Source organism: Molothrus ater, chromosome 2 (genome assembly GCF_012460135.2).
Source record: "Molothrus ater isolate BHLD 08-10-18 breed brown headed cowbird chromosome 2, BPBGC_Mater_1.1, whole genome shotgun sequence".
Classification (NCBI taxonomy): Eukaryota; Metazoa; Chordata; class Aves; order Passeriformes; family Icteridae; genus Molothrus; species Molothrus ater.
In genome coordinates, this window is record NC_050479.2 from 80,065,191 (window position 1) to 80,091,606 (window position 26,416).

Genomic DNA, 26,416 nt, shown 5'->3' on the forward strand with positions numbered 1-26,416 from the left:
CATCTCAACAGGACCAGACTCAAAATACTTCCAGTTAACCAACCTTCATCAAGGATTATATATCAGCAGGCACCTATAGAAACATATGCATTAATCTCTTTTTAAATACTGTGTCTGGAGAACAGAAATCAGGCGTTGGTTTAACCCAGAGCCTAGGAAGCACAAGCAGGTTATGACAGTGACAAATGGGGTTGCAAGCCATCCAGACTTCAATCTCATTTGATATTTAGGTTATTATTAAAGTAATTCAAGGCCACAACAGAAGATAATTCAGAAACTGGATGAAACTCTGAAGCACAAGATCTAATATCCTTCCCAAAATTCTTAACATCAATAATGATAAATCTTAAAAAATCTGGTTTAAAAGACAGGATACCTTCAAATTACTTTTTGCAAGTTATCAAGCTGACATCAGACAGCAACATTATCAGCCCAGGGCTATAAATTAGTTAGTCTATTTCTACCAACAATGCCAAAAAGGCCAATGCCTTCACAAATTTCTTCAAATTTCTCATCGGAAATTCTGCCAGAAGTAATCCTGTGACACAAGAGTAGTACATGGCGTGCGAGGAGGAGACCTCCATAAATCCAAGCACCTCCCTTGAATGTCAGAAGTGCAGTAAATCTAAGTGCAAGGAGCTGCAGACCTGAGCACAGACTGCAAGAACTCACTGAGAGCAGCCCTGTGGTGAAGGACTTGGGAGGTTCTCATGGATGGACAGCTGGACACAAGCCAACAGTGTGTGCTCACAGCCCAGAAAGCCAACCTCAGCCTGGGCTGCATCCAAAGCAGCGTGGGCAGCAGGGTGAGGAAGGGGATGCTGCCCCTCTGCTCTGGGAGAGACCTCAGCTGCAGGGCTGTGTCCAGCTCTGGAGTCCTCAGCAAAAGAAGGACACAGACCTGTTGGAGCAGTCCAGATGAGGGCCATGAAGATGATCAGAGAGCTGGATCACCTCTCCTTTGAAGACAGGCTGAGAAAGCTGGGGCTGCTCAGCCTGGAGAAGAGAAGGCTCCAGGGTGAACTTCTAATAGCCTTCCACTACCTAAAGAGACTACAAAAGAGCTGGAGAAGGACTTCTCACAAGGGCATGTACTGCTAGGACAAGGGGGAACAGCTTTCAGTGGAAAAAGAGCCGGTTTAGATTAGGTGTTATGAAGAAATTCTTTTCTGTGAGGTTGGTGAGGCACTGGCACAGGTTGCATTGACAAGTTGTGGATGCCCCATCCCTGCATGTGCTCAAGGCCAGGCTGGATGGGGCCCTGAACAAGCTGATCCAGTGAACGGCATCCCAGTCACAGCAGAGGGGGTGGAACTACAGGATCTTTCAATCTTTCCCTTCCAACCCAAACCATTCCCTGATTCTATGATTCTAAAGCTGCAAGCTGTGGCATCTGCACTTCTCTTTATTACATTTTACTGTCTGAGGAAATGTAAGAGGGAAAGAAATTTGAAATTGCTAAAACTGCTATAAATACCAGATGGACAAAATACAGCAAGCTGTAAAAATGAAGGGTAGAGAAAGAAAACGGGGAACACTCCAGGGTAAAGGATTCTCAGATTCTCCATCTGCCCTGCCTGTCCAACTCCATGGAAATAAAGGAACTCAGGAACCTCACAGCGTGAAAAATAATGAAAATGGAGAGCAGATGATTTTCAGTATAATGTAAATGCCACAAACGATACTCTCTAACTTCTGAATAAACAAGTTCGAATCCATGGAAAATTAGAAGGGAAGAGTTAAAGCTCTCTGCTATTTATTCTCATATAATTTATACAAACAATTTACAGAACATACCAAAGCAGTCCTATAAGCTTTGCTTTTAAATCATCTTCCTTTCAAATTAAAAGGAAATAACATACTTTGATTTCAAATGCATTTAAATTAGCATCTTAACCTGAAATCTGCTATGGAAGAAAATGCAAGACCTTATCTTGAAATCTTCAGGAATAAAAGCTCCTTTTTTGAGCTCACAAAACTCAAACATGATTCTGGGTGAAAGACAAGGAGAGGGAAATCTTATTTTTCTTTTTCTATAATCTCAGAAATGTAAAACTATAGTCATGTTTTGCCAAGACTAACTATAAAACAAAGACCTTATAATGCATCTAAAATTGTGGCAAGGAAAAACACTGTGAGCAAGAAGAGGTGAAGTTCATTCAAATCAGATGGCAGCACAACAGGAATGTTCACCAAACCTGGACCTAGTGGGAGACACAGCTGACCCTTGATCACTTGGGGCTGACTGATTGATATGCATCATCCCTAAATCTCTCTTCATGTGTCCAGATGGGTAAGAAATTCCTGGACAGTATTTCAATTACTCCCATCATTTTTGCCAGCACATCAGCTCCACTGCATGTACTGCCCATCCTGCCTCCACACCAGGGCTCAGCTGGGCACTGCTCCATGGAATGGGTACATTTTACCCAACTGATGTGATCTGGCCACAGCTCAATAAACTGAGTACCTAAAGCTGCAGATCTTGGAGCCTACAGGCACAAATCGAAAGGTTTCTAGGTCTGGCTTTCTAATGTAAAAGGCAGATGTTAAACAACAAAACTGGTGTCATTTACCACCATTCTTGAAGTCAGTTTATATTTTATTTAAGGATACAACTCCTCTACAACTATCCTTACGTGTCTAAAAGTTTAGTGTCTGGTGCAATCTGGTCTGATAGACTCATTGTGCATTCAGAGTAGAGAGAGAGCCATTTCCTGAGGGCAAACCATCCTCAGAAGAGCCTATTACAGAGAAGCTCAAGGGACTGGACACAACAGGCAATTTCTAGACAAATGATATCAGGTGAACATGTGCTACACCATCTGACTGGCAAAACACAGCATCAATAAGTGTATCAAATACCTAATCCAGACTAGGCTGCAAATAAACTTCTCCTTGATGCACTCTGGCTCCCACAGCTTGGCTCCTCCGACCCCATGGGGCTAAGATCAAGCCTGTACTCCACAGAGATGCTAATACCACGTATTAGAAGTTTATGAGGGATAAAACCAAAGTGTGCTGACACTTATCCTCATACCACTGTGAAGAAGTTTCCTAGTAAATATGACTATTTCAAGTAACATCTAATAAGAAAGAATACATCTGCTGATTAATAATCAAAACTCTCATTGCAAACATCACAAGTCACCTTTTCAGTTCAATATTATCTTTGCAAACATGTCTGCTTTCCCTTTGCAATCATTACATTTCACAGCCATCCGAGAAAGCAGTTTATTTCTACACATAACTTAGGGAAATCACCAGTTTGTGAAACGGGAAGTCCTCACACTTGGCATTGCTCTCACATCATAAAGTAAGTGAACACATGCCATTTTATAAACACATTTTATTAGCTGGGCTAAAACAGTTGGGCTGCAGTGTTGACATTAAAATTGCTTGAAATTAATTTTACAAGTATCTCTCTTCATTGGTTGGAAAGTTTACCCTATTACTAAGCATTTCTTCACTAAGCCTTTTATGCCACATACCTGCCTACAACTCAACCTTTTCCTACCGTTCAGCTTAAATTAATAACACGTTCAAGAATTGCATTGGTGAAAACAACTTTAAAATGTTTTTTAAAAAAGTTAAAATAATTTCTATGAGAGATCATAGCATTTCCATGATTCACACAGGAAAAGGGGTCAGAAGCAGCAGGCAGGAATAAAGATGCAACCAAAGTTTCTGAAGAGCTTGCTCCAGGCTGCTGCTGCCCAGGGTGGAGCCTAGTCAAGAAAGGAGGATGAGGGAGGGCATCCCATGCTCACAAACTGAACAAATTGTGCTCAGCAAAAGGAAGTGTAAGGAGTTGCCAGCCAAGAAAAAAGTTCTACAAGGGGTAAAAACAGCCTCAATTGGCCTTCCCACCCAACCAGGAGCATGCAGGGATGTACCAATGGGATGTGCCAGTAGGATCCAGGATTGGAGGTGCTCGCATGGCTGTCAGCTGAGCCTGCAGTGCTGGATCTGCATGGAGGCACCATGCTTAGCATCTGCAACAGGATGTCCTCTAAAATAACCATGAGGTGGGTGGAGCTCTCTTTCAGCTTTCGGAAGACAGCCAAAGTCATAGTTTTGGTACTCAAGTGGATCAAACAGTGGCCAAATCAAAGCTTTACTTCAAACACAACTCAGTATGGTTTTCTGTAGTCTTCACAGCATAATTTAGGGGATTTGGACTGGATAAGTGGACAAGGTGAAGTAACTGGCTGGAGTGCTGGACACGAATAACAGAGGTCTGTAGCTCCAAGTGTTCTGGCTCATCCAGGGGTTCATTGTGACAAGGGATCCTAAAAGGTCAGGAGTGGAACTGCTGCTGTTCAGCCACCACCTGGGTGGTGGATAAAAACCAGCTCCACCCAGTTCACAAATGACACCAATTTAGAAGGAACAATGGGTTTTGTGGAGAGCAGGGCTTCTCTTCAGAGGCACTTCAGTAATATGGAAGATTGACTGACATGAAAGCAATTGACAAGAACCATCCAAAACTGCAATGAATAAAATCCTGCACTGGGATTTGCTGTTCATCCATTGGAGCCCAATGGGAGCAGGTCAGATGAAAATGTCATGGTGATTCTGGTGGGTAACAGAACAAGCCAGCAGCGTCTCCATGCAGTGATGATAGAAGAGCAGGCCCAGTTTTAGACTCCCCAGTGGCCCTAATGACAAACTCCAGTAAGACTGTCAGAGGACCTAAGCATGCACTGGAGGAGAAGATGATAAGGGAACTCTGTCTGTATAGATTGGGAAGAAAAGGCTAGCAGTGGCAGAGGGAAATCTCATTGCAGTCTTGCCACCTAAAGAGAGGCTGCAGAGAAGACAAAGCAGCCTTTTCCTCTCCAGCAGAGAGGAAACTGTCATGAGTGGCAGCAAAACAAGCCTCTGTTGGAAGAAAGTGAAAACTCATTGCCAGAAGGGTGGTTAAGCACTGGAACAGCCTTCCCAGATACATTTGCTCAACCAGTTTGGACAAAGCCTCCCTGTAGTAACTGGACCCAGCACTGAGGCTAGATGAAGCTGGAGCAAGAGGACCTCCTAATCTAAAAGGTTCTGCCAGTTTTCTGATGTGCTTTGAAATACAGATCGTTGCATTTTCTGAAAAATCAAGCCATAAAATTTCTGTGCATATCCTGTTTTAATTTCTTCATGCCTCTGTTTCCCATCTGCAATGTGTTATTAGCATTATTACCAAGGCTGGAGTTGAAGTCCAGATTCAGATTCTTAAATGTAGGTGTCTTGACATGAGCCAAACACCTACGCTCCCCTCACGCTCAATGAACATCTGAAAAATCAGTTCCCTTCCACACTGTCATTTTTGCCATTTAAGGTTCCTCAGCATATTACCTGAGGCATCCTCAAGAGACTGACAGATATGACAGAAACTATGCATGGATTGATACCCCTCTGCCGTTCAAGCAGGAGACTGGGTAGGCAATGCCGGGACACACGAAATGGCCTCACCAGCCCTTCAGCTGGACAAATGCAGGCTCACTCTCAGAAATGCCTGACATCATGCCCACTGGTCTCTACTTTCAAGTCTCAACTCTACCTGAATCCTGACCATGATTTCCACACCAGGCAGAGTTGTCTTGAAAAAAAATTTAAGATATAAGATACAGTAGGGAGTGAGGAACATCACGGGAATTTGAGTTAAATACAATGGAATTTATCTTGTTTAAAATGTTAAAAAAATAGCGAATAAAAGACAAAGAAAAAGCAAAGTAATGAACGGTCCCCAAAATACTGTGCTTTGAATAATAAAGACCATGCAAAAATACTCCTGCTACCACTAAAGACTCTATAATTAAAGAGTACCTGATAATGCAGAGAGTGGACAGACTAGATTCACACAGGTATTTCCCTAACTTGCAAGTTTTCTGAGTTTCTCACCTTAACCCTATTATTTTAATGCACTTTCAGTGTGCAGTGTTCCAGGCACAGTCATGAGTATATGAATACTAAAGGGTAAAGTTTTCAAAGACACTCAATGTTGGATTAACATTTCTCTCCCTGAAGACCAGGGTAATTTCTTTATCCTTCTGACATCTTCCTCCCCCTCCTCCCCTCCCCCAGCTTAAGATTTATAATGTAATTTTATACAGCCTTACTTTTTCTTCTTGAAATCATTCTTGCTGCTTTATGAATTACATCCGTAATATCATGTTCTGAATACCTATTTTAAGGAGTTTCTTTTGTCCTAATAGTTCATACAGAAGGTAGGCTGAGGCTGGCAACACTCCAGTAAAATCCACATTCAGTTTCTCCATTAAGGAAAGAGTGAATCTTTTGCATATGCACTTAACCTAAAATATAAACTAGCGCATGGCTGTGAAATAAAGCCGTTATTTTACAGCACCAATATTGTTTTCTACCAAATGCCCTAAAATGAAGGGTTTCTTCAGGGTACAAAATAAAAGCACTTAACCTTAAAATCATAATTTGCCAGCAATTAAATGTTTAAAAATAATATTTTATTTCCTATCATATTAAATAACAAAAATTGACAACAGCTCTCCATGGTGAAAGCATCCAGATGCATTTCCTGACTGTGAAGAGTCAGCAATATAATGTAGCAAGAGACTGGTATTGTGCTCATTAGATCACTAAGCAGCAGTGCTTACGGAATATTTAACTACACTCTACAAAGATATTCAAATGTAGCTGTCAGAATGTGCTTGGAAAATTTCCACCTAACGCAAAAATGCAAAAGATGAGAAATTATCTCCCTTTAAGGGAAAAAGTTCAAGGTGAATGTTACCTGATTAGCTCGCTTTGTTATTAATTAAATTCAATAAAAATCCCAAATATGGCATGCCATCTTTTATTAGCATTTCTGCAGAAATAAGAACTATGCTTATAATTTAAGAAAATTTAGTCAGAATTAATGAAATATCAAAGAATAATAACACAGCAGATGAAGGATTTAAGTTCAAAACATGACACTGAAGGGAGAAAATTTAGTATTTCCTAGAGAGATGTACTGCATGCTGTAGAAACAGCAATTTCTTTAAAAGTGCTTAAAATATTTTAAGGGGGAAAATGCTCACCTAAGAGCAACATAACACCAGAAAAGGGTTCCTTACATGGTTCCTTCTCCTTTGTGTCTCAACTGTTTTTTTGCTTTTTGTTTTTAATCTCTTGCCATATGGCACAAAGGTTTATTTATTTGTAATATGAATTTGCCAAGAAATGGCCTGAGCAGAATTTGTCTGTGAAGTCACTCCAGTTTCAGCATTCACATTAGCCTACCACCTAACCAAGCACACCCTTCTAAGTAGAGAAGACAGATCTGCTTTAGTATGGAAAATGGGCAGCATTGTCCCATTCATTCTGGACATTAACAATGAGGATTAGCCTGGGGAACTTTGTATCTCTGCTGCTCTGCTGAGCTTTTAGGGTATAAACACAGAAGTAGCTGTCTTCTTCCAACAATACAGAAATGAACACTATAAATATTCCATACAAATCTGTATTTCCACATAAAGGGAATTTTAATTAGTTTAAAATATTCTTTTAATCTCAAAATATGCATTCACCGAGAAGGCATATTCCCAGTCGAAAGAACTTTCCATGGTAGAGCCTTCTAGCACTAGGACAAAAAAGGAAATCCTCAGGTATCTGATCAGTAGCAGTAATACAGAAAGACTCACTTCATAGTTAGCAAGAATTAAAGCCCACTTAATCAAAAAACACTGGTAAATCTGTGGCTTACCAGAAAGCTCTAACGGGTATTAATTGATGTCATCTGTACACAAGGAAGGATCCATTTGTGACCCAAATGTCATGAAAATCAGCATAATTACACACTTTATAGTGCAGGTGATTTTTTTCATTAAATTAGGAGTTCAAAATGTGACTAGAGTTTCATCATTTGATTAGGCTTATCTCAGGGAGAGCACTTCCTTCCAGCTAAACCCAGAGAGCAATGCTGAGAGCTAAAGATGTATGTGCCAATTGTTAAACATGCAAATGACAATGAAAGTTGAAATACAACATTTTTCAAGTTAAGGAACTGGTAGTCAACCAGAAGGTAAAAAAAAAGCTACAGAATGATACTACATTGCTGGAATATAAGAAATAACCAGCTCAAACAAGAAGAATGCGACTCTTAAAGGATTAAGGAGACCATGAGGAGAAACACTAGGAAACCCCACTCCATGTCTTCTCAAGGAATGAGATAGTGATAGCCTTCAAAAAAGAGAAACTTCAAAAAAATGTGATATTTGATTCAAAACATAAACATGCCTCAAGCTAAGAAGTTATGAAAAACGTTCTCAGTAAGTTTTTCTGTGAGACAAATCCATCACTCCCATGAAGCAGAAAACAGATTGTATTTGGGAGACAGAGAACTGTATTTCCTCATGGTGCAACTAATTTGGGAGGTACCACAGTATTTACTTAGGGAATGACTAATTAGGTATGAAGACAATGGGGGAAAAAAAGAGGGGGCTTCCTAATGTGGTGGAAATACAATTATTTTTTTAAAATGCATGCACTGCAGCTCAAACATGGTCTTAGGGAGGGACTAGGCACATATCAGGATTCAGTTTAAGCTCTTTGAGGCAGCTGAGTGTTAGAAAGGTTTATCTGTCACCATGCCAGACGCTGGGACACCACTGAAGTAATGCTGAGGAAGAAGGGACCAAAGTGGCAAAAAGGAAATCCTCCTTTATCAGGCCAGCATGCACTGTGTGAAAGGGGGGCAGTCTCCGGGCATGAAGTCAGCCCCAAGATGGATGATGAGAAGGGAGAAGGCTTCCTGTGACAGAGAGAGGAGAAGCACTCTGCATACTAACTGTGTCCAAAAGTATTTGTAAGAAAAAGTAGCATCAATTTCTACCTGCTGTCCAAGCACAGCCACAGATCCCTGCACTAATAAAAATCTTCCAGAATAAGTGTCCCCACACTTGGGACATTTAAAATGAGGGCCTAAGGTCATAATGCAAGGGGTCAGGAAGATCATTAAATTACCTGTAAGGTCAAAGTAATTATGACTGAAACTTATCACTTCATCATGTACTCAAAAAAACTCAGGAACTGAATTGTTGCTATTAAAAAAATACACCATTCAGCAGGCTTCTATACACCCACACATGTACTTATCCAATGCGCCACTACCCAAACAGAACAAAAATATATTTTAACAAATCTTGCAGAAAGTCAAAACATAATTTCTTTTACAGATACATGTTAGTCCACAAATCTGCTTTCTCATTCAGCTTATACTGCTAGCATCACTTATGGACATCTATTACAGAGATCTGCCAAATCTGTAATTTGCTTCTTGACATTAAGTAATAAATACATAATGCAGACACACATTTGTCCTTTTCAAAATTCAGCCAAAATCTATTTCTTTAGATAAGAGCATGACCTGTCCAAGTCACCTTCCAAAATTCAGAAAACCTTCCTCCACTGAGGCATGCACGCCAATCTTCAGATCCTGGCTCCTACTTGAAAGAGGAGCTATGTACATCCAAGCATTTGACATTAAAACAGGAATTTATGACAGCTTTGAGTGCCATTGGCATGTGGAAGTGCCATTCATAAAGCAGACACTCATGGCAGTGCTCACTGTTCAGGCAGAACCAGAGGACATCAAGATCCATAATTAAAATTTTCACATGGAAAACCCCATTGCTGGCTTCTCCTAAGCCTGGAAAGTATTTCACTTTAATCTGTTCAACCCTACATGATACCTATTAGCCTGGGTTAAATTAGTGGTGAACTTTATATTTTGCAAACAGTTACACTCAAGTTGTCTTCTTAGATTTGCTTTTAAGAAGGGACGGTGATGCTGAGACCAAAGCTGATATAAGAAAGTATCTGGCTCTGTATTGCTTAAAAGTGCTGCCTTTTGGGAGCTAACGTAGCTGGAAAGGGGTCTGTACTATACAACACTGACAAAACCTCCTGGATACCAGCCCTGCTGATTAGTGCTTCAATTTCATAGTCAAATGGAGGTCACTGCAGTAGGTGTTTTTCAAAGGAAATTATTAGGATGGAGAAGGATGTAGGGAGGATTTGCTAGAGATGAAAACAAATGACACTAGCCTTGCAATAAAAATTCAGAGTGCGGCAGGGAGGGGAAGATGTATCATCATTAGCTCATTTACCGGTTGTGAACTAGCAAAGGCTCATATCCATGAATCTTTTCATGCTGCATGCACAATTTTAAGAAGGCAGCAAGCTCTAGCACACACAAGTGAGATCAGACCAAGTGATCACACAAGTAATGTGCACCCAGAGAGAAAAATAACAGTAAAAGTTTTCTAGCTGGAATACTGCTGAAGTCTGTCATACTGCAAGTGGAGCAAGAGCCATGGCAGACACCTCTGAAAAAATGAGCTGTGCTCTACTGGGGGAATTCTCACAATGAAAGAGGCAGGGCCTTCGTCAGCTATTGCCAGGCAAAATTAGAATCACAGGATCATGGAATGGCTCAGATCAGAAGGCACCTTAAAGATGTTTTATTTAACCAAAGACCTAACTTCCAACTCTCCCACCATGGGCAGGTGTATTGAGTTTGCATGGCCAGGTTTTGGTAGCAGGGTGGGCTATAAGAGTGGCTTCTGTGAGACAGGGCCAGAAACTTCCCCCATGTCTAGCAGAGCCAGTGTCAGGCAGCTCCAAGATGGATGTGCCACTGGCCAAGGCTCGGCCAGTTGGAAATGGTTATAACAGCTCTGATAACATACTGAAGAAGATAGGAAAAATAAAAAGTACATTTTCTTGTTAGATTATGTGAATTGAAATACTGGCATTTATGACAAGGCAAAGCTGACTAATAACTTCTTCCCCCATGCTCAGTGACAACTTCTCCTTAGCTATGAAGATTGTGCTGGTGAAGAGAAGGACCCAGCAGGATGGACCACTCTTGAGACTCGTTCACTGGATTTGAGTTCTGAAAATAGGCATTTGGACTTCTAGACAAATTTAAAAGCCTAAAGCATACAATCAGAAGACTCTTCAACATTCAGAGGCTGCAAACTGACTGCAAGCACATCTTAATTCTCAGTGTTTTCTTATCTCCAGCTCAACTCTTCATCTACACAACTGGAGATGTAGATCGAAACATTCCTTTCATAATAAAGGGCTGTAAAGCTAATCCCCTTCCAAAACACTCAGACAAGTATTTAAATTCCACTGGCTTCATTGGGTTAAAAGCACTCAGCTAAATAGGAGGCCAGTGCTGATGGCAGAGAATAAAAATACATGATGGGCAGACAGGAAGAGAGGACATACCAGGGTAAGCTCAAATTTGCTAGAGAAGGCTTTGGAAGAAAATAAAAGACAGAATTAAAAAATGGGAGAAAGCTTTCTACTTAATTGAAGATTAAGAAAAAGTATAAATAGGAAGTGCCACTCAACTGAAGGTACAGCAGGTCGACAGGAGAAGGCAGGAGATTACTTATAGTTTTACACAATTAAATTAATTCCTTTTAATCTTTTCATACATATTGTAAACAAGATCTCTCTCTATCCCATGAAAATTACCTTTTGAAGGCTGGGTAAATACATTACTAATCCTAAAACCCCAAAAATCCCAAATTTTTTTTAAAGTTTTTTGTGAAAGCAAAAGCGAAGAAGGGAAGAGCGCTATAAACACTTCTGACCTTCAGACAGCCTGGCTTTCTCTTTAATTATTCCAAAAAAGAAACACTGCTTCAAGCAGCTAAAGAAAAAAAAGGTCATTTAAATGGAAATGGCTATACACTTCATTTGCAGTGACCAGGAGGATACACCCTAAACATTCACAATATTACACAAAACCAAAAAAGCAGACAAGTGGTACCAGCAATTCTCACTTCTTTTTTTTCTTTTTTTTGAAAACAGTTTAAAAGCAGTCTAACGCATCTAGCAAGACACAGGAGTAAAACGAATTTTGATGATGGCTCTGAGCTTAGTACTGAGAGTTACTGAATTGCTACTATTCCTTCATGTGCTCATTTCCAAATACTGTAATTCCTACTGGCATCTTGTACTTGTGCCCCAGGTAAAAGAGCAGCACCCTGCACTAGCATGGAGGCAGACCCAATGGGTGCTTGCACGCCAATTTCAGACACCATGGAGGAACCACGGCCACCCTCAAGGCCCATCACTGCCACAGGCTGAGCCCACAGGGCTGGGGGTGCATGGCACAACCCAACTCCATGCTGATGGAAAGCGACCTTGCCACCACCACGACACGTCATTTGAATTGCATCATTTCATTTTCAAAGACTGATTTTTTCAGAACAGAATATCCCAATGAATAATACAAATAGACCACATTATTTTCTTCTGCTCACTCTATATACAGATATACAAGAATTTTGATTACAGCCTAAACAGTTCCTGTTTCACCCTAATATCAAGGGTACAACCCATCATGCTCAGCAATATGGAAATCTCAGTTAACAACAAAATAGAAATGTTAATTCATCTAGGAGCTGCTTCATGATAACAGAGATATCCATCTACTGCTTACTGCCCCATGCTCATTCAAGAGAGAAACCACATCTAAATAAATAACTAGAGATGAAAATGCCAATGCCTCCCAGAGTAAAGAGATCTCAAGGCAAATTGCAGGAAGCCTACAGGATACAAATACTGCATTAAGGAGAAACGTGGTCTGGAGGATTTTGTGTTGAAGTTTCAGGACAATAAAACTCAAATTCAGCAGCTGCTGTCATGATATAACAACTGGCAAGACAAATACTTTTCTTTTATACATTTCTTTTTCATTTGTGGCACTATACATTTTGTTGCCATGACAACTAAATGTTTTCTGCCCATCTGTATGGTGACAGAATAGACGCATACATCTGTTCACAGATCTTGTTTTTAAAAGACAGATAATATTTTCCCAACTTCTGTATGTTTTTAAAGCTCTCTTTAGTAGGGAGCTGAATATTGCAGTTTCTCTAAAATAGTGGACCATAAATCACATCACTCAGGCAGTATGTTGCCCAGGAGACACTCTTAACATCACTCATTGCCAGCACAAATGAAAAAGTCAAAACGGAGGCTGGTGACAAGGACCAGGGAACATTGCTTTCAGCATGACTTTTTCTGAGTTGCATTTGCTTATCACCATTAGCAATATCACTACCAAGAGACCAACTTCCTTTCTGGCTGATTAGAAACACAAAGCCATTTTCACACAAAAAAGACAATATATGAATGATTAGGGATGGGGTAATCTTTTTTTATTGCCATGTAGTCTAATAACTCTCTAAAGTCTTTGTAATATTATCTATTCCAAAGATTCTACATCTTTTGAACACATAATTCAATAAATAATTAAATAAATAAACTTCAGTGGCATCAAGCAACTCAATCAAGGCTGTAGAATGAATAATATTTTTGTTTGCCTAAACCTTAGGTACCTCCATTAAATTAAAAAAAATTCTTTCCTGCATTACCTAGCCCTGTTCATACAGATGCCAGGCTGTGACACTGGCAAATGAAATTATTCCCAATCACTATAGATTCCTGAAATCCTTAGGAAGATTTCCAGTCCAGCTCCAGTTAGTAAAAAACAGAAAAAACCCACTCAACTGATTCTGCAGTTAAAGCAGTGCAAGGCAGAGATAACAGGGGTTTGATTGGGAATTGCTTGGAATTTAGATTGCACTGGCAAGAGAGACACTCCCACAAGATGATAAAACCATAAAAAGCCAGGAAAAACAGAGAAGGTCAAGCATCACATGAAAGGAAGGAGAGGTCTGCGACTCTGCTTGTGGGGTAGAAGTCATAAGTTTAACCAAACTGGGAGGAATATGAGATGGCAGAGCACACCTCCCTAAAACAACTACTACCCTCTATGCCACACAACACAGCAAACGTTTTGGCAAGGCAGTGAAGCCAGGGCAGGCACGTCTTCCTTCAGCACGTTTTTAAGCCAAAATACCAGGAGCTGAAGGCAACATTAATCTGCTTCCCCAGCTTCTGCACACTGCCTCAAACTTCCTTGCCCCAAACCCAAAATGGGAATTAGTAGCTCAGATTAAGTTCTGTCACTTCTGGTGAGCCTCAGACTGGATTTAAAATGAGGACACCGTGGCAGTGCTCCTTATTGACATGGAAAATACTCTTAGCAGGCAAGTTAGCTAGCAGCTGCCAGAACTATTTATTTAGGTAAACAGAGAGAATCTTCAAATGAGTTTCTGCTGCACTTTGTTTTCATCTACAGCTTTCCCCCTTGCTATGCTTACATTGCACCCATCGTATGGGTACAAAACGTGCATGTTTCTGGTATGCTTTGCTGTCTGCTGTCCTGCACCTGAGTACGCTGGGCTGGAGGTGCTCCTGCTTTCTGGGGGATAATATGGCCCAAAAATCCATGTTCTGGATAATAGCAGAGCCCCATCTTCACATGTTCCCTCGATAAATTATGTATGGTATCACTAAAAGGTATTACCTGTATCAGGAATACTGAAGTAGCTTCCTCCCATGGTACCTGAAAGCCAGAAGCATAACTCCAAAAAATTCTGACTCCACCAAAATGGTCTCCCATTATGTGTTAAAAGGAATGCTTTCCCAAGGCAAAGGTGCAACAGCTCTGTCCACCTATGGCTATCAGCTCCACAGCTGGGAAAAATGGCTAGAACATTACTGTAGCTTCATTTTTTTTTTATCCATTTAAACTGATGCATCATAGGATCACTTGCAACACGAAATCACAGCCAGACCCCGGCCAGGTTAAACAGAGACACAGCAGTTATGGCATCCAGGAAGCAACAGTAAGGATTTGTATCATTTCATCCTGAAATTTATTTAGCATTTTGTTTCCACCCACTGCACTGCAGTGAGCCAGGATTTGAAGCAGCCCTGGAAGGCTGAAAGGAATGACTGAGCAGCCTGAGCACATGGCTGTTGCCTATGTCCAGGGCAGTCAGTGTAACATTTCCATTGTTAATTATTTGGAATAAATGTACTGGCTTAAATAGGTTACTGGGATTCTACAGTTCTCCTGAGAAATCAAACTGGGAAGAAGTGACTCCTGAAGGGACTTCTCTTTTAACACCCTCCAAATACCAAGTGACTGTATTACCCAGTTGTTGCATTGCATTTTGAAACATGTTTCCATCAAAATCACTCACAGCATTTTAAAGCCATTAATCACGCAAGCATCTCAACTGGCACAAAACTGCCTTTGACAATGTGATGATCATTAGACTTATTGTACAGACAGGTAAGGCGAGGCATGAAAAGGTTAGTTACACTGCCAGAGGGATTCTGTCTCTCTCCGTGACATGTAGTAAGCAGCTTCAGCCATCTGATAGTTGTTCTGACTTGTGATTTCAGCTCCAGGCCCAGGGACCCACACCATAACCGCCATTTAGCAAATAAGCACCCTAATCAGCTAACACACCAAACCCCTACGTTAGCACACATCTTGCTTACTCCATCCCAACTGCCTCTTCCACACCAAAGCCAGGACAAAGCGGTAGCTCTTGCACGTGTTACTTCCAAGCCATTCCTCCATCCTGCTAAATTCACTTCTGGTTTAGCAGGTCAACTCCTCCACCAAGCAACTGCTACGAAACAGGAAATTAAAAATTTCCCATATTGACAAGTAAATGTCTACTGTGTCTCAGTAAGAATTGCAATGACATGAATTACACCACTGCAGCTGGGTGCACGGATGCTCGGAAACCCACAGGACCATAAGCATCAAAAGGGCCATGCAATACTTTGCTTTGCACCTGATCTCCGCCTCTTGGTCCACCCAAATGGCTTGGGTTTGCAAGACCTGTAAATGCAACCAGGGAGCTGATCCCTCCACTCTTTTCCTCAAAAAATGAGTTCTTCCTTCATGGCTTTCCTGAGCTGGTTCACCAGTGGCTGTGGGAAGAAACAGAGCCACTGAGGAGAGGCAGTAGGAAACAGCACTCAGCTCCAGGAATGGGCTTCCCCTGTTGCTTTCAGAACAGATAAATGTCAGGTATAAAGGGAGTGGAAATCACAGCCTTTTTTAATTGAAAACATGGGATTCTTCAGAAGCAATTCAAGTTGCAAAAGCTTGCTGTTGCAGTTTGCTTGGCTGGGGGAATTTTTGTGTATACATCAACCCTTTAGGAACTCTGCCAGTAAGTTTTGTCTCTCCTAGATCCAGGTGACCAGGGAAAGGGGATCCATGGCCCCTTTACCAGAGGTTCCCATACCCTGCTGGGACTTGCCAGCAAAGTCCAAACCCTCTTGTTGAAATGGACTGGATTATGATTGACAGTGTGACCACACAGTTATTTCTGACCACATTCAATGTCTAGATAGAGTGTCCAACTGTTATCAGATGAGTTTTAATTTGTGGGTACAGAGAAAGAAAAACAGATTTTCTGAGAATTAGCTGGATTTTTTCTTTGCCAGTGACAGATTAATGTTCATTATGAAAGATTAAGCAATTAAAGGAAATCCCCATGAAAGAGCAGAAGCATATGCAAAAAGTTTTAAACACTGATATGTTTACACAAAGACAACAGGAACCCTTCTGTGCTCCTAACAATATAGGAGTAGAGCACTTTGCAATGTAGCAATGGCTACAGCCAGCAACATCCACCAGTTAAATGGCTTTTTCCACTTCCACCATCAACAAATTCAATCTTGACAGTTGAGAAAATTCCAACATTATTTAGGTATTACCTTCATTTTTAGAGAGAAGCTGCTACAGGTTTTGACAATGAACTGATGGAGGGACACACTTTAGAATCAGCAGTTATAAATTCATTAGGTCACATTTATGAAACAGATTTTGCTATTTACCCTTTAGCCAGCACAGCTAAATGCCAGTCCTGGCCCTGCCTCATAAACAGCTCCCATCTCCTTTACCAATGTCACTATGGGCACAGTCTTCCTTTTTTGATTATTTTGCTTGTCTCCAGCATGACACTGTGTACCTCAGAAGCAGCTTGCTGCCCACACTGAACTACTGCCCACACTGAATGTTCCAAAAAGGAAGATGTCTCATTAAAAGCAGACCCACACTGGGTCGCAGAGGAGCCACACACTCACAGAAAGCATCTCATCTCATTAACAAATGGCTGGTGCAACTGCTCCTCGTGGAGATGAAGACACACCACTAATTTGAGGTACAGAAGGCACGGAACAGACTGCCCTATCCTGCTACTGTGGGAGTGAAAATAGCACATTAAATGTTTGTTATGTTTCCAATGGAAGCTGTTTCCAATGGAGCTGTATTGAGCTCACAGGGGCTCAATCTGCCGTTTTCAGGATTTCCTCAAAGAGAAGAATAAGGCAAGTGTCTCTGAAGGGCAGTGCTGGGAGAGGGTAAAGTCAGGGAGGCTGCTCCATACTGGGAAGTCTGCCCCATACTGCGAAGGCCCCCACAGCCACTCAGAGCACTCAGTGCCACCCAGAAGAATCAGCCCCAAAGGCCAGCTGAGGTCTCTATCCAGCTGCCAGTCCTGTGGGCAGCCCAGGGACTCTGGTTATCCCTGGATTGACCCTTCACTGCTGGTACTTGTAGCTATTCCCTGCTCTTTCCCCCACAGTAAAACAGAAGGTTATCACCCCAGAGGAAGCTGCATTAATCATTGACAATGGCTTACACTACAACCTGCCATCATCAAAGAGTTACTGCTAAATGAGAATTATCGCACAGTAAAAAAACAAAACAAACTAACATATCCAGTGGAAGTAGAGCAAAGCAAACCAAACCAGTTCATCCTTACAAACCATCTCAAAAAAGAAACCCAACCCTTTTTAAAATGGTTGGTAAAATCCATCCCTTCTAAAACCAGCTCCAAGATCCTGTACAGTGCAAGAAGCATGGACTCACATGGAACAACAGGCTGTGACTCAGAAGAATCTGTCCTATCCACCCCTATTTGCTGTGGCTAAGTACAGCTTCACCACAGAGGTGCCAAACACCTGAAGTTCCCATGGCTTTTAGTGAATTTGTGCATTGTCATTCCCCCATTCCCAAAAAAAGGGAAAAACATCTCAAACTATTAACTTATCTACACCTTTCTGTAAAATGGAAACTACATAAGCATTGTACATCAAAGAGCTCCCTTCATTAAAATGTGGAAAATAATTTGTGTCCTTTAGATGAAAGGTGTTCTGGGACTGTGAAGTATTCTGGCAAATTTAATTAAATCCCACAGTTATTGCCTTGCAAAAATAAAGTTTTTGGGCAAAAAAACTTAACTGATTCAGAGTTTGTTTTCTTCGTTTTGCCAAATCTTTACCCTATAGAATGAACCACTGGTTTGAAGCAAAACCATTTTTAATGACATATACATAAAGTTCCATTTCCAGAACACAAATTCTCAGTAAAATTTTTAAATTTAGATGAAAAATTCCCAAATAAAGATGCAAATAATTCATTATAGGCTGCCAAGATCTAAAATCAGAAATTCATTTGCTATGCATATTTTAGCAAAACTGAAAAACCAAAAGCTTCAGCTGTGAAAGATAGGCAGACCTTGCCATCACAGTGGAAGCAGAGAGCTGTTGAAACCACACACAATGAGATTACTCTCACCTTTCCAGCCCATCACCTTGAAGAATTGTTGCTCATGTACAGTGAGCACAATTTGCTCAACTCCAAGATTGTCATCAAAGTAATTGAAAAACATTTTCTGAGAGAAGTAGCTTCAGGCTGCCTCCCTCTCAAGGAGGGTTGCAGTAACCAGGCTGTCTCCAGTGGGTAACAGCTGCAAAGCTGAGACATCTATAAGAGCAAAAAGGTCACCTATGTATCTCAATGGAGGCATGGGTAAGTGCCACAGCATGTCCTGATACTCCCAGTCATTTAGGTGGGATGTACTGGCAGGTACCACAGCTCAGCACGGAGGAAACAAAGCACAGTCCTGCACCTTCATATACTTCCCGCTCTGATGGAACACGGCAGCAACACTTGGGACAAACTGCTTGCCACAACTGAATGGACCCATCACTTGTGTTCACTATGGACAAAATGACCAGGTCAATGCCAGCAGACAGCTTCACTCTGAGATACACAGAGACGTATTAGTGCAAACACCTAATGCAAACCAACTGCAATGGAAACCCCCTCCCCACATGCATTCTGTTTTTCTCTCAGTTATTTCTTACTGGCAACACTTCAATGCTAATAAGACACCATAAGTGTATAAAATGCAATAAAGATGTTTACATTAAACAGCAGACTACAGATTGAAATAATCTGCTCCATGAGCTACAGAAGCTCATCTCCAAACATCTATTTTCAGGTAAACATGTATATGCTAATTCAATGAGATCTGAGAGTGGAAGGGCTTTTTAATTTTATTTTATTTTTACCTTGTTGGCAAACACCTAACAAGTTCCAAGACTTGAACACTGAAATTAGCCAAACAGCCTTACAATATGACACAATTTTTAGCAATGAGAGCAATGAAAGCTTGGAAAAGCTTTCCAAGCAACTAACTAATTAACCATTACTTGTAGTCCTTGAACTGCAAACAGCTTTATAAAAAGTACCCTTTAATCCAGCTTCCAAGGTAAATCCTTGAGCCTACCTACATATTAAAGCAGGGGAAGAGATACATGATCAGCTCAGTGTTATCACTCCAAACCAGCTCTACAAATTCCTGATTAACTCTGTCCAGTTCTACTGCTCCCTAAAAAGCTACACAACCTGCTGCAAGGTGAGACAGCAAAACATGTCCTCAGTTTTATTGGCCAGCGGAGATTTCTCTCTCCTGGACTTGTTACAGCAAAGGATTAGGCAGTGCAACAAAATGACTCCATGTAATCTTAGACATTGCCCAAACATCCTCTTCTGTATACCCCTGGAAGAGGATATTGCCCTCCATATGCTCATAAGCTCACATTTCTGTGTGAGTGACATGGCTTCTCAGGGCCCTTGGCTTCCACTGGTGCTTTGGAACAGCTAAAGTGGATTTTTCTCCAGTTTCCTCTGAACTATCATGAACTGCTGCTCATGGTCTGAAGTGATGCCAGGCTAAAGCTGGTGCTCATGTGCTCAGACTGAACACCAGACACTGAAAGTCAATTTTCCTCTAACATCATCAAACTCACTGCCTTGTGGCTTGGTCCCTTTGCTGGCACCTTGGAGATCAGCTTTCTGCAGGAGCACCTGGGTATAATTTAATGGATGATGATGCATGAGCTAATGTAGAGGTCACTTCTGGGATTATACACTAACAGAAGATATAATACAAAATGCTCTTGGAAACATCTCTCAAGGGTAATAAAGGTGACAGGAGGAAATACAGACTACACATTTCTTTATTAATAAATAAACTACTCGGAGATGGAGACAAAACGTCCTATAACCAGGAGCATCCTGAATTATAAAGATATTCTCTAAACATTTGCCAAAGAAGGGAAAGCATGCAAATTACAGCTAGCTATAAAAATTGTATGTTGTGAGCTGTTTTATGGGGTATAAAGCCTAGAGAGCTGAACAGCTTGAATAAAACAATTCTGAATGACTGCCCTCACTTCAGAAACTTTGAAAGTATGTCAAAACGAGACTCAGAGCCTTTCAAAGTAAATCTTTTCATAGGCTTATGCATTGTTTTAAGGTTCATATTAGTAAAAAATAGTTAAACAAATTTGCTCCAGTGAAACTAAGACAAGCCTTGTTCCTTACTAATTAAATGATGGGGAAATTATAAACACACAGACACAGAATCTGTATAAAAATTATTGGTTTTCTACCACAACTAATTTGAAAGAAAAAGAAAAGTGTTAGTGATTGTTGTCCTAAAAGCAAAATTTTATATGAAGGAACACTTCCACTGTTAAAAGCTGCCAGAGATAACTCACAGAACAGTAATAACACAGTACCACACAGGCTCGGAAATAGCTGCTCTCAGGAATGCTGCATTCCTGCCTGACACAGGTACAGGCTGACAGACCAGATTTTGGCCAGGACTGTGCTCTGTGATCCATCTGACACACTCCTCCTCAAAGAGGCTGCTCAAGGAGGAGGGACACCAAGGACAGGCTGAAGGCTGATGACCTTGTCATGAGTACCTGCCCCACGTGTCTGCCCTGTGAGCAGCTCTTTTCCCAAGCTGCCTCCCAGCACCACCCACTGGCACTTCTCCTGTGCTATGGCCTGAAGTTACCTTGAAAACTGGGTTTAGAAGCCTGGGATAAAAAAGAGGTTCCAAAATACTGTCTCTGGGTAATGAAATTTGCCTACACTCTCCAGGAAGATGAATAACATCTGTAATACTATTGTCTCCTAACTCTATAGTGAATTAAATTCTGCCAGTGAGTCCACCCAGATCCACCCACTAGCTCCTACACACCTCCATAAAATTAAACAACTGAGAGGGAGAAAAACATGTATCACAAATGATTTTCATTTTACTTCACTTTGTTTCAAGGAAACACTAGAAATGGTCCCACATAAATATTTATCAAACCACTCAAATTGTAGTAAATGAAAAGATCCTTCAACCTGCATACAAAATAACTGAAAACTATTTTGAGACAGTAAGAAGATGCAAGGAGTCTGAAGCAGAAAATTCATTCCTTTCTGCCAAATACATAGAACAGTGCAGGCAGGTCTGGTGTATTGTAAACTATATCATCTGGTGTTTCTAGTTCCCATTATGAGTCCTTTGAAGCCATGATTAGGGATTTCCAGCACCAACTGCCTTCTCTAGCCACAGTTTGTTAGGAATTTCTATTACTTTTGAGGTATCCAAATAAAAGATCAGACCATTATCCTTTGCACCATAAATAAACCCATGAAGTCTGTAATAATCTGAACTCTACCTACATTTAACAGTACCTTTAAGCTTTCAGCACTGTGAAAGACAGGACTGGTTCGTTAACATGAATTTCAGGGCTGAAACATCTAAAGATACTAAGTTAACAGGGTCATCTACAAATTCCACTCTTCCAAGAGATTCTCTACAGGGTTAGAAATTCATTTCAGCAAATGCCTAAATTTAAAGTTCTAACAAAAGTTAGGAGACTCAGGTTCCTGAACAACCCTAGGAATTAAAGAAAGCATTCTTTGAAAGCATTCTTTAAGTCCATGCTCATGGGCCTCGCAAGAACATTGAAGATCTCTTAAGTATTTCATTAACACCACTGTTTTATCTTTGTGTTCAATTTCAGTGGGACTTCAGATGTTTCTATGCTTTCCTGAGAACAAGTAAAAAACTTTTTTGCTTTGGTTTCCCCACCTGTGCAGTGAAGTTAGTAATTCCTTACATGTCAGGATGTTGCTCCACCAACTCTGACAAACCCTACAGAAGCTGCTGATTTTGTCTCATCTCTCTGCTCCTCTAGAACTCACTTTGATCATTTCCTATTACCAATATGTCCATGGGTAGTGTAAGGGTAAATACAGTCTTTGTGTGCCAGGCTGTTATATTAGTAAGTAGAAACAGATGCCACACTAAAAAATGGAGCTGGAGTAAAAATGCAGTTTAACTGAACTACAAATCATCAAAAAAGAAGGAGGATTCCAGCATTTAGGCCTGATCTCATCTAACTCAACCTTTCAAGAAGTCAGGAACTCCCACTAGTTGTTCACATCACCACTGCAGCCAGAAAAGAGGTTCTGATATATGGTATTCAGTCTCCCAAGGTGGGTGATGATATCCTAAACCCTTATGCGTTTGTTGGACCCACAACCAACTCCAACCATACACCACTTTGCTCTGGTATCAGCACTATGAGGGTGTGCATGCCAGAGCTAAGAAAATCCAGGTTTTTAATAAGGCAGTGTAGGACCTCTGACAGAGACCATTTCCACAAGAGTAGTCATAACTATTAGAGCTACCCTGTGATGGAAACTCAGAGCATACTCTCATCCCACAATTTTTTTTACCACATCTTTGCTCATTTGTGTCACAACAATATGGAGATAAAAGAGTACATTTTACAGAATTTTCTTCTAAGAAACTGCAGTTAGCAGACTGGGAAAGAGAGTGGAGATGCACACCAGGCAGGAAGGAGCACTAAAGATGAGAAAATGGTTCCAGCTTCTCTTTAGCATGAGAGTGGCACAAGGAGAAGGTTACTAGTCACTTCTGCAAGACCCAAATATAAGAGATTGATCAATTTCTGTAGCTAGAAAAGAGGGTCGGACGCTTTAACACTGTGTTGTCAGAAAATGATTATAAACTATTTTTTACATTACTCTCACCTCTACACGATTAAATTTTTTTTTCCAATTTTTTTCTAGAAGCGCACTTATGTGTGGGTTTCTGAATGAAAGATAATTCCCAGAAACTAGATTAAAACCATGAATTTGGTAGAGAGGTGTCATAACAAATTACCTAGTAGTGAGGCTGACAGTAAATCTTCTTGTTCACAGTTAACAGGGATGGGCTACATCTGACCAAAGCAAGGCACTCAGTGTAGATGTCTACCTGAGCTACTTTCACAAGGACCTTCGCACATTTTTAGAGCATGATTCACCCAACTTATTTCATATTTTTACATTAGGGTGAAATGAATCATGTTTCTCAGTGACTTGTTTCCTTCTGTTGACTTGAAGAAGCTTGCAGTGACTAGTTCTCATTGTAGACGACCATATTTTATAACAGATTACATATCTGGATCCCAAAAAAATGAACATGACGGGGAAAAGAAAAAAAAAGGCAGTTTATAACAGGAGACAGAAGGATCACATTACATGTTCCTCAGTGCAAGGTTTTTAAATGGCATGTTTCTGACATTTATATCAACAGTCAATAAATAAAAAAGTTCCTCCATTTTTTTAACCTCTAGAAAAGTCTGAAACCAGATTTTTTAGTTATAAATCATGACTGACTTCTAAACCCATGAGAAATTTCATTTTCTAAGGTAGTGGGAAACCACAGATGGAGTTGAAAGGTCAGGAACTGCAGCAATCCACTTCAGGAGACTTTCTGTTTATTTACAGATTTGTACTTGCTCTGACTCCTGGAAATGGAAAGTAAATCCACTAAAGCAAATTAGGAAGTGATTCACACTTCTATCTGGCAAATACTTGCTATGCTTCTGGTTACCACTGTGTATGAACTGGCATATTTAGCAGTGAATGCTGCAGTAACAATACTCTTCAATCTACCAATGCTATATGACACGAGGCAAAGAGCAGCACTGTAGGAAGGCTCACCCCCATGGTACAACTCTTACCAAGCTACAACAGCACCCAGATTTGCACATTTACACTGTGCAGAAGGATCCGCAAGGACCAATACAGAGCAGACTCACAAGCTCCCTGACTGCAATCCACTGTTCTTACCTGAATGGAGAAAAGCCTGTTGTGAAAAGCCAAAAAATAGATCAAGCTTGCTGGAGATAGATCATAGACTCATTTAACTTTCAACTGAAAGATCATTGAGCCCAACCATTGACCAAGCACTGCAAAGTTGATCACTAAGCCATAGCCATGAGTACAACATCCACACGTTTTTTGAACACTTCCAGAAATAGTGATTCCACCACATCCCTGGGCAGCCTGTTCCAATGGCTCACAACTCTTCCAATGAATAAATTTTCCCTAACACCCAATCTAAACCTCTCCTGGCCATTGCTTCTTGTCCTGACACTTGTTACTTGGAGAACAGACTGACCCCCACCTCACTACAAGCTCCTTTAAGGCAGCTGTGGGGAGTGAGAAGATCTCCCCCGAGCCTCGTTTTTTCCAGATGCACCATTATGCACCTATTTACATCTGTAGTGGAAGGAGACACCATGAGAACAAATGCAGAGCTGCATGGTGCAGTGTGTATCCATCATGAAGGCCTGCTTCTTCTCATTTCAACTCCTCAGTATCCATGTGCCTCAGGAAGCAAAAGCACATCTCACTCAACATACAGGGCAACACCACTAACATGTAATATTTCAGAAAAATAAAAACAATGCATTTGAGCAGAATTTTTCTGAAAGCACAGACTTGCTTGCAGTTCAGCCTGCTCATATATCAGGATGAATTTGGCCCAGTTTATATCCTAATGATTATAATGGATGCTGCAGTCATCTTTTCATTAAGGCAGCAGCCAAAATATTGATTTGTTGTACTTCACCCTCCTGCTTACTTTCACAAATTTCAGGAGAGACGGTACATAAGCCAATAGAGTTGGTCAGTTTAAAAGTGACAAATGAACTATACTGAAAGTAAATAAACAGCTATCTCTTTATAAATTAATTCAATATGTGACTTAAGCCCTTTTCTACAGCTAGAAAGCTGATTCATCATTCAGCAGCATTTAAGTTGCCACCAGTTCAATAGCAGAGTATTAATGTTGCATTTTATTTGACACAGAAGGTCAAATCCTGCATTCAGCTTACAACAGCGTGACCTGGAGTAACCCTGAAGCCCTGCCCTCCACATCACCCTGGCTGCAGCTCAGCACCCAAAGTGTTCTTCAAATTGCTTTTAAGAAGGCTTACATGGCATTGAACATCTGCAGAAATCAGAAACAAGAGTCCTAAACTTCTTGATCTGCTATATTATCTTCTGGAATGATTAAGTGAAATCGCACAGGTTGGCTCATTTTCACATGACACTCATGAAAGAGTGAAAGGCAGAAAAATCTTTGCATCTTGGGAGATTTGGGGCATTTATGTCTCCACAAAATATATTTCAATTTTAGAAAGAAAGTATATTTGGAACACTGAGTACAATTTCCATTCCCGTTAAAACAAGATTTGTGCTTTACTGAACAAGGGACCTAACTTATTCCTAGCCATCACCTCTACTAGGGTAGGCACAGGGTAAAAAACTGCTTATTTCACTTATGAGTGACATGCAGTGAGTTACTTTCCCCACCAGCTCTTTTAAGTTCAATAAATGTCAAATGCTGAGATTTCTGTATCAATATTGCAGCATTGGCACCAACCTCCCCGTGCCTTATAAAGAGCCCATTGAGACGAAGTTGATACAACTCAATAAATAGGTAGGATGACATTTTCAAATGCAGGAGCTTAATATTTAAACACATCTCCAAACGTCTAAATAATGTTGCCTGAATGCCTTCCGCTACTATCAGCACTGCAGGATATGTGGGTTTCTAACATTCCTGGAAATTACACTAGTTGCCCTCTTGACTTCTGACACTCAAGTCTGATGTTTCCGGACATAAGGTTTTGACTGCAATCATCTGTGTACAGCTGTAGCAGCAAGGCTGTAGCAAAAATAGAATAAAATATTTTTCTCTGCTTATACTATGAGAGCCACAGCATTTGTGATGTCGTCTGTTTTTCATAACGTTCAGTTTAGAAAGTTGACATTTGATTAAACAGTTTGAATTTGCCAAAACATAAATTTTAATCTTATGTTTAATACCACATTCTCAATTAAAAGCTTCAGAAGAAGACATACAAACCACAGTAAACCCACAGCCCTAACATATTTAATGTAATTTCTGAAACTGTTGACTAATATTTTCTAATTCCCTCACTACTTCTAGTGGTGCACAGCTGCACCATTACTCCCAACAACCATCAGACATTTAAA

General features: G+C 40.6%; 1 protein-coding gene across 1 annotated transcript in view; it reads right to left on the reverse strand.

Moving 5' to 3' along the window:
• Positions 1-26,416, reverse strand: part of FAT3 (FAT atypical cadherin 3) — a 399,825-nt gene that overhangs the window by 282,349 nt on the left and 91,060 nt on the right. The window lies entirely within an intron of this gene.